This window comes from Protopterus annectens, chromosome 4.part1 (genome assembly GCF_019279795.1).
Source record: "Protopterus annectens isolate FY-2018-M chromosome 4.part1, PAN1.0, whole genome shotgun sequence".
Classification (NCBI taxonomy): Eukaryota; Metazoa; Chordata; order Ceratodontiformes; family Protopteridae; genus Protopterus; species Protopterus annectens.
Window position 1 is genome coordinate 196,460,301 of NC_056734.1, and position 14,299 is coordinate 196,474,599.

At 42.2% G+C, this 14,299-nt stretch overlaps 1 protein-coding gene across 1 annotated transcript in view; it reads left to right on the forward strand.

The window, feature by feature from the left end:
• The window catches only part of ANKMY1 (ankyrin repeat and MYND domain containing 1), a 1,970,922-nt gene that overhangs the window by 423,895 nt on the left and 1,532,728 nt on the right, over nucleotides 1–14,299 (forward strand). The gene's annotated exons all lie outside the window — the stretch shown is intronic.

Here is a 14,299-nt window from a genome sequence, read left to right on the forward strand (position 1 = left end):
TCGCCTTCATTCTTGCTGGATGGGTTCGGAGCCGATCCTCAGCTCCGACTCTGCCAATACTAAAGCTCGAGAGCTAATTCCACCGGCTCGAGGCTCCCCTATATCCCACAATGCTAGGCGGTAACTACTCAGATCTCGTTTGCCGCTTAGCTGACGAGGTGCTTCTTCTACCGGCTCTGGCAGGTTAGTAAGTTTTCTTGTTCAGAAATTTCATTTTCAACCCCTATTTTTTTTTTCCATTTAGTATAGTTTTATTTAAAGTATTCCATTAGTTTAAATCAGGTCCCCCTCTTGTGTTAGAATTCCCTTTTTATTCCCTTCTTAACTTTTAGGCCTTTGGCCCTCTCCCTCTCCTTCCCCTAGTCCTTCAGTGTGACTGGATTTTTATTTTTGTTAAGGGTGTGTCTGTGTGTTGTGTTTGTGTTTTTCTTCACTCAGCTTTTAGGATGTCTAAAGACTCCAAGGTCTCAGGCTTCAAGAAGTGTGATTCGTGCTGTCAGAAAATGTCTCTGACAGACGGTCACACTTCTTGTGTATATTGCCTGGGACCTTTGCACCTGCAGGACTCATGTGCTGTGTGCCATGCATTCAGCCCTAGAGTCCTGCAGGAACGCAAAAATAAATTGATTCTACGTGGCTTGTTAAAGCCTGAAGGCCCCCCCGACACAGTCTGTGTTGGGGAAGCTTTCTAAGACTTCCAGACCGTCAGCTCCAGTTTCAGAGCCGTCCCCTGGAAGCATTAAAACGGCTTCGACATCGGCTCTGGCTGGAGCCGATGTTTCCAAATCTCATACCATCACCTCGGCTCCGGCTGGAGCCGAGGTTGACAAGACTCAGTCGGCTCCGATAGGCTTATCGGAGCCACCTTCAAAGAAGAGGTCTAGGTCCCCTTCCATCGGCTCCATCCATTTGGCTCCGGGATCTCCTCTTCTATCGGAACGGAGCCATAGGTCTCATTCCTCTCGGTCCTCCAGGCTGTCCGACCATGATTTACAAAGGGTGGTGAGTAGACTTCTCAAGTCCGAGGCACTGGCCCAAATGCTGCATAGCCCTACTCAACAGTCAGCGGCTATTTCCATCCCTGATTTTATTCCTCCTCCGACTCCTTTGAGTTCGAAGCCGGGGCTCATCGGAGCCGTGGCTGTCGGTGCTTCGGAGCTGATACCTTCCCTTTCGGCTCCGTCGTCTGCTCCGATTTCCTCATTGGAGGGATCTCGGTGCCGGGCTTCCCTCGTCGGCTCCGAGGGGGCAAGTGGCATCGGATCCTTGTCCGACCCCGTACTCCCTCTCGGAGTGTCGGCGCTGGTGAGTTCGGTTCCGACATCGGCCTCGGAGCCGTCCCTGTCAGTGCCGGGGGGGTCCTTGTCTCCTCGGAGCGGGGACCTCCGGCCTTGCCTGATAGGGGCGCATTCGAGGTCATGCGGAGTGTGCTGAACCCAGTGTCTACCCCACAGTCGGCTCCATCAGCTCCTCCCTCTTCAGTGCCTGCGGTGATTTCTACCCATCCCCTTGTATCAGACCGCAGAGAGCCAGCTCCTCAGGTTTCCCCATTGGGAATTTCCTCCTCTTCCGAGGCTTCTCCTGATCCGGTAGGAGAACTCCCTCGGAAGAGACAGTGCAAGAGGAAGCACATTGTCTCCCCTGAGTCTGTCACCTCTGACACTGACTTGGAGGAATCTGAAGGTTCCCCTCGGTCCCCCTCTCCTTTGCTGACATCCTTGAAATCCTGAAACAGAGGGGGAACTGGCCCGCCCTTAACCCTTCAGAGGACGAGTCAGTTTACCTTGAGGCATTTGGCTCTCGCCCTTCCACCTCCTGGGTGTCCCCTCCCTTTGACCCCCTTATGGAAGTGGTGGCAAGGAAGGCTTGGACAGCCCCTGATTCAGTGGAACCTACCCCAAGGAGGCCGTCAAAATTTATTACTGCCCCTAAGGAGAAAGAGTTTCTATCAAAAGGTGTCTCTGTTGATGCCATGGTGGTGGCCGCAGCCACTAAGAAGGAGTTAGCCGATCCTTCGGTACCTGTCCATCCTCCTAATAAGGAGTCTAGGACCATGGACAGGTACGGTAAGCGGATGTTTTCATCAGCGACCTTTTCAATGCGGTCGCTGAACTACTTGTGTCACTTCACCCGTCTCCAGAGAGATTTGCTCAAAGATATGGGTGAGGCTATACAGGATCCAACAGCTGAGGGGTTCCAAGACAAAATGAACTCCCAGTTGGCAACCCTGAATTGATTGTTAACTCCTCCATGCGGCTTATCTCATATGCTGCTGATGGGGCGAGTAGGGCCGCAGGCACAGGTGTAGCTTTACGACGTCACGCCTGGATGCGGTTTTGCAATTTTGCGGACCCTTTCAAGGCGTCCTTCACCAATTCCCCCTTTGATGGCTCAACATTGTTTGGTCCTCAGGTGAAGGATACATTGACTAGGTGCGAGGTGGAAGGTAAGACTCTCTCTGCCGTGGGAGTCTGTTTTTCTACCCCTTCTAGACCTTATCCAAAAGGTCAGAGGGGAGGAAAAATGTGGTTCCGCAAACCTCAGGGAGTCTCATCTGACGCACAAGGTCGATTCCCCTCTAGAGGCAGAGGGGGGAATAACAATAGACGCTGCCCTAGAAGCAGAGGAGGTCCGCAAAACCAGGGTAGCAGAGAAACTTTCTCTGATAAACCCTTTCAGCATCCAACCCTGAGGAGCTGCCCGGCTGTCCACCTTCAGAGGCAGTCGGGGGAAGATTATCACTGTACCCAAAAGCCTGGCTTTCCCTCACCCAAGACAAATGGGTACAGTCAATCATATCCGAGGGTTACAAAATTCCCTTTATTCACATCCCATCCCAACCCAAAGGATCCCTTCCAGACGTTCCACCCAGTCTAAGGGAACAAGCAGCACTAGAAATATCAAAGCTGCTATCAAAAAGAGCTATCCAATCAGTCCCAGCAGACCAGCAAGGATCCGGAATCTACTCCAAATTCTTTTTGGTACCAAAAAAAACAGGGGACTGGAGACCTATACTGGATCTCAGCAAGTTAAACAATTATATCAAAAAAACAAAATTCTGGATGGTCACGCTACAGTCCATTCTACCCTTCTTGGGTCAGGACAATTGGATGTGCTCGATAGACCTTCAGGATGCGTACTACCATATCAAAATGCACAGACGCTCCAGGAGGTTTCTCCACTTCAGGCTGGGAGCCAGTCACTACCAGTTCAGAGCCCTGCCCTTTGGTCTCACTACAGCCCCCCGAGTGTTTACCAAATGCATGGCAGTGGTCTCGGCTCACTTGAGACGTCAAGGATTCCAGTTGTTTCCATATTTAGACGACTGGCTCCTTACCGCCACCACCAGACATCAACTGCTTCTATCCAGAGACTTCACCATCCAAACTTGCCAAGCTCTAGGCATTTCAATAAATTTCGAAAAAATCTGCATTGTCGCCTTGTCAATCTATTAACTTTATAGGCGCCACCTTAGACACACTCAATCTTTCCGCCAGACTTACAGAGCAAAGAGTGTTAGATATCCGCAAACAAGTTTACCTTCTATTACAATGCAACAAGGTCAAAGCCAGGGTAGTCTTGAAGGTATTAGGACTCATGGCAGCTACTATCACCCTTCTCCCCTTAGCTCGTTTCCACATGAGGATCCTCCAATGGATGCTGTTTACTCAATCGTCCTTCCAACAGCTCCCGATGTCTCACATCATATTAATAACTCAATCATGCAAGAATCACCTGTCTTGGTGGATCACATCACCTCAAGTTCTCCAGGGCAGACCTTTCATTCCCCCCCCCAGTCGCCACGGTGACAATGGACGCCTCCCTGATCGGGTGGGGGGGGCATTATCAGGGCAGGACAGTCCAGGGCACGTGGCAACCTTTAGAGTGCCACTTGCACATAAATGTCTTAGAGATGAGAGCCGTGCTTTTAGCGTTGCAAGCCCTTCAGGACTCTCTTCCCACAGGGACTATTGCAATTCAGACGGACAACATGTCCGTAGTGTGGTACATCAACAAACAGGGCGGAACCAGATCCTACCCCTTATGTCGAGAGGCACTCAGACTTTGGCAGTGGGCGATTTCTTCTCAGCGTTTTCTGATAGCAACGCACATTCCCGGGAAGTCCAACGTGATTGCGGACAAGTTGAGCAGGGCCATTCTCATGCCCCACGAGTGGTCTCTGAAGAAATCAGTGCTGGAAGAAGTCTTCCAAAAATGGGGCCAGCCTTGCTGCGATCTTTTTGCTACTCCCCAAAACAGCAAGTGTCACGACTTCTTCACTCTCTTCCCATTACCGGGCCATCCCACCAGAGACGCTCTAGTCCACGATTGGCCCCAGGGACTTCTGTATGCCTTTCCCCCCTTTCCACTGATATCTCAATTAATTCAGAAAGCTATCACCTTGAGAGTTACAATGATCCTCATTGCCCCTTACTGGCCTCGACAGATATGGTTTCCGTTCCTCCATCATTACCTGTTGGAGCAGCCTTGGCATCTGGACCCAGTGCCAGATCTGTTGACCCACCAGTCGGGCCAGCTGCACCACTCCCTTCATTCTCTCAACCTCACAGCGTGGTTTCTCCAATTCCTACCCTAGCCAGGCTTCCCTTAATCTCTCATTCGGTCTGAAACATCCTGATAGCCTCTCACAAATCTTCTACCAGGAGGATTTATAATAGTAAGTGGAAACGTTTTTCCTTCTGGGCAGCATCAAAAAATATGGACCCCTTCACTGCACCTATCCAGTCTATCCTAGACTTTCTGGCAGAGCTCTTTCATTTAGGCTCTTCTTCATCTACCATTAGAGTACAACTAGCTGCTATATCTAATTTTCATGTAGGTGTCTCAGACTCCAGTATCATGTCCCATAAGCTCTGCAAAGCCTTTTTAAGAGGTGTTTTTCTGCTCAAGCTCCCAATCAAAGATCCCCCACCTCAATGGGACTTGAATTTGGTTCTGGCATCCTTGATCCTCCCCTCCTTCGAACCAGCGGCTTCATGCCCTCTTAAGCTGCTCTCATGGAAAACACTTTTTCTAGTAGCCATAACTTCAGCTAGAAGGGCATCTGAACTTCATGCTCTGTGCAGTCGTCCTCCTTACTTAGTTTTCCACAAAGATAGGGTGTCCCTCCGGACTAATCCGTCCTTCTTAAGTAAGGTTTCCTCTGAGACAAACCTGAACCAAACGATTGATCTCCCTGTCTTCTTCCCTGACTATTCCAACAAGTCAGAACAAAAGTTACATTTTCTAGATGTTCACCACCAACTTAGATATTATTTAGACAGGACTAAACAGTTCAGGAAATCTGATCAGCTTTTCCTGTCTTATGCGGAAGGGAAATTGGGCCTTCCAGTTACTAAAGTGTCCCTTTCAAGATGGCTTACCTCTATAATTACCTTCATCTATGAAATCAGACATCAAAAACTGCCTTCAAGACCTAGAGCTCATTCAACTAGGGCATTAGCTACATCTGTAGCTTTTCAGGACAGGCTGCCAATAGATTCCATTTGTGCAGCAGCCACTTGGGCTTCTCCTCATACCTACATTTTACATTACAAATTGGATATGGCCTCCAGAAACCGTGCCAACTTTGGTTCCACTGTTCTCAAGAGTCTGTTCCGATAGGCCACCCGGAATAAGGTGCTAGGGACGCGGTCCCATCCAGCAAGAATGAAGGCGAGATTGACAACTTAACATTAAGAAGTTATGTACCTACCATAACGTTCCATGTTAGTTGTCTTCTTCTCGCCTTCTTTCTTGCGTCCCACCCTCCTTCCCCCTAGCCTGGACAGACTGATAGGAAATTTTGGGATCTTCCTTTGGAGTTTTCCTTCCCACAGGTTCTACCACCTCTATTTCCCCTTTTATGTTTGTGGTAGCTTACATTCAGGTTTATATAGAGGTGGGTTCTTTTTTCTCCATACTGTGGAGACCAGAACTGCTTGGTTTAGCTATCAAACGAGATCTGAGTAGTTACCGCCTAGCATTGTGGGATATAGGGGAGCCTCGTGCCGGTGGAATTAGCTCTCGAGCTTTAGTATTGGCCGAGTCGGAGCCGAGGATCGGCTCCGAACCCGTCCAGCAAGAAAGAAGGCGAGAAGAAGACAACTAACATGGAACATTATGGTAGGAACATAACTTTTTATTTTATTTCCTCCCTTGTAACTGGCTTCATTAACTGGGCCCTGTCCTCCTGTGGTATTTTCAACAGTTCAATGTTATGTGAAAAAAATCCTCAGTTATGGTACAGAAGTTTCTGGGTTTCTCTTAGATAGCACATATCTCAATGCAGTAATTAAAAAAATAAGTTATTAGACTGGGTACATGTAGGTCTCTGAATGTCCTTGTTCATATGTAAATTGTGCAGTCTTACCCAACTTCAATCATGTTACTACACATTTTAACATTTTGATTAATTTTACCAGTATATTTCCTTACATTTCAAATAAAATCTCCTACTGCAGCCATATCCATATTTGGTATTTTTTATTTCCTCTATTCTGCTTCCTTTATTGATGCATATAACTATAAGCCTTTATATTTCCTCTCCCTTCCTAACATCACACATTACCTTGGAATTGCAATTGTTACATTACATAATTTCATTTGTCTATTTTTAATCATAATTGTTAACCATATACATAGCTCCCTCCCAAAGCTCCAAACTATTTCAAATTTCCAGAATTGTGGCAGTTATTCATTTTGTGTCTCATTCACCAATCCTGTATCCTGTAAGCAGTATATATGTGCCTCAATATTTTCACACCACTTAAAAGTGAATAACTTTGTTCCTTCGTTTATAATACTAATTACATTAACTGACACAAAAACAAAATCACCTTTTATCTTTTATGTCTTAACAGAATCACTTCCTTTCTCACTAATTCTTCCCCATGCTCAGTATTATCTTGTAACATTTTGTAAATTAAGCTCTGTCTCATCCTCATCTTCTGTTTTATCTTCTTCTGACCACCCATTTTTTCCACAATTTCTTTGTTTGAACATTTTTGTTATTTGCACTCACCCTTGTATCAAAATTTAATTTAGTAACATCATCATTTTCACTACCATTGTCAACATTTGTAGAATTTACTTAAATTTAATAAAAACTTTTTTCCAAAAAATGTAGAATTTACAGCATTTCACATTTCTGAAAAATTATGACTTTCCATCATTTCTTTTTCAACTAGCGCAGTCAAAATTATTACATCTTTTATATAACATTTTGCAGTTTTTTGAAGGTTGCCCATAGTCCCTACACTGTCCAAACCTCCTTTTAGTAGTCTTGCATTACATGTTCATTGCTGCCACAAAAAAAAAAAAGTTTGACTGCCCCCAGTACTTCAGCAACTTCAAAATAAATTTTCCCATTAATTATAACAACACTAGCTAAGTGTTGTAATTTTCATTTCTGAAGTAACCCATATTTTCTAAGACCCATTTCATGTTTGTCTTTCATCCACTATTTTTTAAATTCTGTGTATATTTAGGCACATATCGGAAAAAAGTCTAAAGCTCTGCATAACTGATTTATGTTGTTTTAAACTTAACAACTAAATTTTATTTTTGTTGTTAATTAACCCCAGTGAAAATGTAATCCTTCCATGGTTGACAGAATGCCTTTCTGTCAAAAGCATTCAAAATGCTCTCTGCCAGCTGGAAGTACACAAACGTTATTTTGCAAAAACTTTCTCAGCCCACATCAATCAGGGCCTGGACATCTCTTACTGAAAACCCCAGTGGTGTTGCTGTTTTGTCCCATACCACATACCTGTATATTGGTAATGTATTTCTAGTTCTAAATTGAACAACAGGTCCTCATGGTCATTAGTCCCTGAAGAAACTGCATTCCTTTGGTTAATTCTACTAGTAACTGCTGCTGCATAGGGTGTCATCACTTCTGGAATGGTCATCATTTCCTGTTGCTGCTATTAGTGTCATACCTCCTTCTTCTTCCCTTGCACAACATTTGCAGGCAAAAGAGTTCCACTGTATTTCATTTCTACACTTAAAACCTGTGATTCACCCTCTTAGATGTATTTGCTTAGGAAAATGGTGATAAGTCACTTGGCTGTTCTTCATCTGTTATTTACTCGATTATTGAACGTTGCATACCTATATTATCAATTTCCGTTAAAATAATTCTTTCTCTTGGCTTACACAAAACAGTTCCTTCCTCCATACTTTTTCACCATACTTCTCTGTTCTACTCAGCAGCCCTCTGGTACCATTTAGCAACTGAAAAGAGTAGGGGGATTTCTCAAGCGTCCTGGTGAAATTTCCCTGAAAAGAGGCTGCTGGCCAAGTGGGACTGACCAGGGTAACAGAGGATAAAAAATAAATAAAACCATCAAGAGGTCATTTGGAAGAATAAGATGCTTGATGTGGAAGTATTATTACTTTAAATAAAAGAAAAAGAAGTTTAACATACATTCAGACTTTGCTGGAGGGACCTTCAAACCATTTCAGACAAACTAGTTTTAATGTTCTTATTTTCATCCAGTCTAACAGTACAGTCCTGAATGAGTATTTATCCAGTCCTCTGGCCCATTATTAGTCTCTCACTTGCATTTCACTTCTTAATAGATCAGTTTGGCTACTTCCAATCCATTCAGTCATCATGGCCATGGATAGGTACATGTGAACACTGATCTCTCAGATGAGTCTGATTTTTCTCCCACTTGTCTTCTACCTCTACTGATATATCAGTATCCCTGAATAGTTTTCAATGGATCTTCAAAACACATCATTCTACCATTCCAATACACTTTTAACACCATCAGGAAAGGCAATCTCATATCACATCCTTAAAATGCATCCTGTGTTGCATTGTTACTTCTGAATAGCTATGCTATACAAATGCTAATCAAATTACAACACCCAGTTTACATTCTGGCTGCCACAATATCTACAGTACTTGCTGTTTTTCATGACACAGCATGATGTAATAACATGAAACCTAGCCTAGGTTTTCCATTCTTTAGCTCAGTCTCTGGAATCCTCTAGACTTTTTTCCAGCTTAGTACTGAATGATTCCTTGGCAAAATCTATACAATCCTCCAGTAAATCCAAATTTTCCTCTCCCTCCAAAGCACTATACGATCTCAAGTTCACCGTTCATGTTTTGTCACCTGTAGCAATTCTATTCCATCAAGTGAGACTGCTGCACCTTAATGTCAGCATTTTTCTGGAATCACTGTCAGCTGTTTGTTAATTGTAACTGTGGCTTTCCATGCTTCCTGTAAAAATACTACCTCATCAACTGAGACCAGTGCTGTGCTAGTTACTTATAAAAGTAACAAGTTACTATTACTAATGCAAGTAATATATTACTATTACTTATTACTTTTCTAAAAAAAGTAATATATTACTATTACTAGTTACTAACTAAAGTAAGATGTTACTTTTACATAAGTATAGTTTATCAATTATAATATTGCCTCACAGCAAGAGGTTCTCCCATTTGATTCTCAGCTAGTGTGCGGGGAGTGCCTTCTGTGTGGAGTCTGCATGTCCTCCCGGCGGGTCGAGTGGCGTTCCAAAAGACATGTGTGAATGGGCGTGCCCACGTTGAAGGTTGGGCGTCAAGCTGGCAACTTGGCACCGTGAAAATCTACTGCCAATCATTAGCGGACCGGAGTTCCGCTGTGGCAACCCCTAACCGGGAAAAAGCCGAAAGACAAGACACACACACTCACACAAATAAGCACATGCATATAAGTGTATTATTAAAGTTGTATACACAGTGTTGCAATGATGATGAATAGCATTTAACAGTTGAAAAACTCCAGCAGACTAGTCTTTATAGCTGGATGGCACAGTGGTGCAGCGGTTAACATTGTCACCTAACAGCAAGAGGTTCTCTGGTTCATTTCTCGGCTGGGGTGCCTTCTGTGCAGAGTCTGCATGTCCTCGCACCTCTCAGCCTGGAAACATCAAAAAGCTAGACAAAGGCCCATGAAAAGCAGGTACAACTGGTCAAAAACTGGGACACTGATTAACATAAAATTTGCGTACATAATCATGTAACCCCACCCACTGCAATGGGATTGTGGGATACCAACATAAAGATTAAAGTCACTAAGTAATAAATAATGGCAGACATTTTAATTTCAGATGTCATATCCCCCCAGAAAATACATAATAATGCAAAACCTGCCATTCTAGCAACTGTCTGAGTTTACATGAGCAATACTTAAAATTTGTCCTATTTTTTGGGCTTTTGTCCCACCATTATTTTTGGCTTTGTCCAGGTTTCTTGCTCTGAGAGATTGAGAGGTATGACTGACACACAAACACACGCACCCACACTTCCCTACTTCCTTGGACTACACAATGTAGCAAGATACTTTGTTTTGTTGACGCATTCGGTTGACAGTAAAAATCATGTTTTGCAGTGGTGCATTATAAATCACAAACTACATTTATCCACTTTGGAATACGCCCAAAATAGCTAATGAAACATGTAGTGTAAATCTGTGCTTGAGCTGGTAATAATATCCTCCAAGATTTTGTTTCCTTACATGAACTGTACACACAATTTACTGACTTAAAGTAGAAAACTTAAGTCTGCATGAACATCAAAGCAACACAAAGAGAAAGCGTCTAAAAGGCAGTGAAGGAAAGATGATCACTAAAGCCATCCACCCCTCTTTTTTTTGGATAAAGCATATGAAGGCATTAAATAAACTTTTTTAATCAATAATAGTTTGTTGATTATGAAAACTAAAACATAAAAGGATTTTGTCTGCTAATATAAATGGACTTGTTAATAGCATTTATGCTGTACTTTTGCAGCATGTTACTGTTATAAAGTAATGATGGTCACTTGCAGTTGCCAGTTGTCTTGAAACCTGCCTATGTGATTCTGCATTATAAATATGCACTGATTTGCATGCAGCCTGCAGGATGACAGTGAGTACACAAAGCTCCAAGTGACAGCATTTATTCATGCAGTTAGACTAAGCTAAAGCTATAAATGCTACTTTATGTACCTAACTTGCAGGCATTGGATGTCAAAGGAAAAAATCTGAAATCTGTACTGACCGGTGACCAAAGCTGGAAAAAGTAATCAACTATCTCTGTCATATGTTTATTGCACAGCTATGTGTTTCCTATATTGTTTATTTTCGGGAAGAAATTGTGTTTTCTTGTCTCAAATAGCATTGTGACAGGAAATTGCACTTCAAGAAAATGAGAGATAGTCTGCCTTATTTCATACCCATCAACAACACACCTAACTCCCTTCGTCCGACTGACACCATTTCTGGGATCTTAGCATCACCCTTGGACAGTTTGCAGTTAGTAAATTCATTTCTAGCAAAGTGCACTCCAGGCCTCCTGCAGATGCAAAGAAATAATCAAATAAATAATAAGCAAACAAAGCAACACTTACTAACCCCATATTTCTCATTTTCTGTAGGTAACCACATTTTTACAGATTTTGAAAACTTTCAACTCCAAGCCTGAGTCTGACTAGCAGCTGCTTTTAAACGATTAGGAACTGACACTCAACCCTTACTCCAGATCCTTCCCAGCTTCCTCCATCAGTCCTACAACTACCAGGAATGTATGTCACCACGATTTGAAACTCCCATGTTCACATATGTATTAAAAATGCAAAACACTGCCATTTAAAACTTGCGTAACTCTTATTGCTACATGTGGTATATTAGAACAAAATCTTTTAGCAACATAATCATGGCCACTTTATTACGTACTGTACTATATATATATATATATATATATATATATATATATATATATATAATTTTTCCACTGGACAGTGACCTTCGCCATTACTTGATCAATTCAAAAACTGATCAAAAGGAAACTTGACACAAAACAAATGTAAATATGCTGTGTTTACTACCCCCAGCAACAGATGTTGGCAGAAGTAATGGAGTTTCTATGAGCAAATAGTTGTAAGCTTGTAAGTTCATACACACATCGTGCACCACACATTCTACTACACCTAAAGTGATTTACAGTCCTTGCCCTCGTCATCTTGCATTACTTTTAGGGTGAAGTTGAACTGGTTTGGGAGCCAGCTGGACTTGGTTATGGTGCCAAAACTAATATGAGCTTTTAAGTCTCAATAAAGATAGACATTATTTAAAAAAAAAGTTTTGCTTGATGGAGTCACCCTATGTTATTTAATGGAAGTTAAACTGGTTTGGAGGCCAACTGGACTTGGTTATGGTGCCAAAACTAATATGAGCTTTTAAGTCTCAATAAAGATAGACATTGTTTTAAAAAAAAAGTTTTGCTTGATGGAGTCACCCTATGTTATTTAATGGATGCAACACAAAGAGAAGTAACTTGGAGTAAATTATTGACCTATTTCCAATGCTCTGAGACCGAAACAAAACTACTAGCAACATCACCACCCACCGTTTGAAACTCCTAGCCAGTCTCTGAGTCCTAAAATTGGGAATTGAAGGGGCCACTCGGAAATTCATAACACTCCATTATTTTGCCCTCAAAACCTGTAAATACAGAGGAATTCAGTACGTTTGAGAGGTATAATGTCCTCCCTGTATTCACGTGTGTTTCCTCTGGGTGCTCCGGTTTCCTCCCACATTCCCAAGACATGCTGCAGGTGAATTGAACATTCTAAATTGGCCGCAGGTGTGAGTGTTTACGTGTGCCTTCTGAGAAAGGTTGGGCATTGGGCTGGCAGCTCAGCACCGTAAAACTCTAGTGCCACTTTTTCTGTGGACTGATGATCTGCCATAGTGACCCCTAATAGGAGTAGCCAAAAAGAAAAGAAGACTCCTAGCTAGAGAGTCACAAATAATTATTAGACCAAACCATACACAGCCAGCACCACAAGACCTAGAAAAACCTTTCACATTTTGTTTATTTTCAGCAACTGAAAATCGAAACCCGAAAAGAATTTTAAATAGAACATAAAAATTGTCAAGACAAAAGTTGGTTGATCGTAGATCCACCCAAAGAGTCCTGCTTGTTGCATTGGGTTGGGGCATCGGGTGTTAGACCAATGAGTGGTGAGCTCAATTCCAATTGACGGCTGCATGGAAAACCAATGCCGTTTATTATATGGCAAGGTTAGGATATGATCTGTAGCAGGCTAGAATTCTTCCAATGTTGGGGAGTGTTTTAGTGGGTGAGAGTTCCACAGTACCAGGGCAGGCCAGAGTCTGGTTGTCATTAGCCATCACCTCCTTGCAGTGTTAAAGAAATGAAGTAAACTTTGCCCCAGACTAATTTTAATGATCTATTATGAATGCAACATGCTATAAGTTGTGCCAGCATTACATTGCAATTTTTTTATCCAAATTGCCCCTTCAAAGTCTCTATTACCTCCTAACATCTCATTACTATCCATACTATCCAAGGCCCCAGACGTTTTCCATCGCTCTTTAGGGGGCGATATCCCCAACTTTGAGAACCACTGGTTTAAGCAAATGTAACTCAAAAGTAACGCACATTTAAGTTACTAGTTACTAAAAAGAGTAATATATTACTATTACTTTACTATTTTGGAAAAGTAACTAGTTATATTACTAGTTACTATAAACTGTAATATTTTACATCAGTATATTACATATCGTAATATATTATTTCCATCACTGCCTAAGACCAACTGCAAGTGTTTGAAAAACACATTTAACAGTCTCATTAAATTCCATAGTTTAACTTTAATCACTGCCAAGCTATTAGCACCTTCTTTAACATCCATTCTGAGCACGCACTTAGGCTCTTTTGGTGAGAGGAATGGAATCTAATAGCTGTTGCTCTTTTCACGTGCACAGCACTTTGTTTCCCTCATACTTGTCCAGTTTGCACACACTTTTTCTTCTCTGTGCAATGTTATTAAAGAAACACCACCTTTACTCATCTCTGAGCCAATTTTTTTATTGCATTTTACCACTTTAATGTTATTTTAAACAAATGTGTACTTTTATTTGAGCAATTTGAGAAGGTAACCTTCTTGTAGCACCACTTTTCTTTGTAACCTACTTGCTGTAAGTTGTATACAGTTACTTGTAGTCTTGTAGTGTTTATTGTTAGTTGTTTTTGCACTAAGTTTAAATGTGAGGTATCAGTTTTGCTGTAGAACTGAAAGTGGAGCAGAGTAATGCAACATTTATTAAGGGCTCATGCCAGGTTACACCACAGCTGAAAAAAACATTTGCAGATGTTACCTTCTCTCAGAGGGCTCAATGAGTGTTTGATATAAAACAAGTTGGCAATAATGTACATCACTAAATAAAAGTTTTGTTATATTAATGCTGAATATGCTGTGTCCTTCAAGCTCCTGTTGAGTATTTTG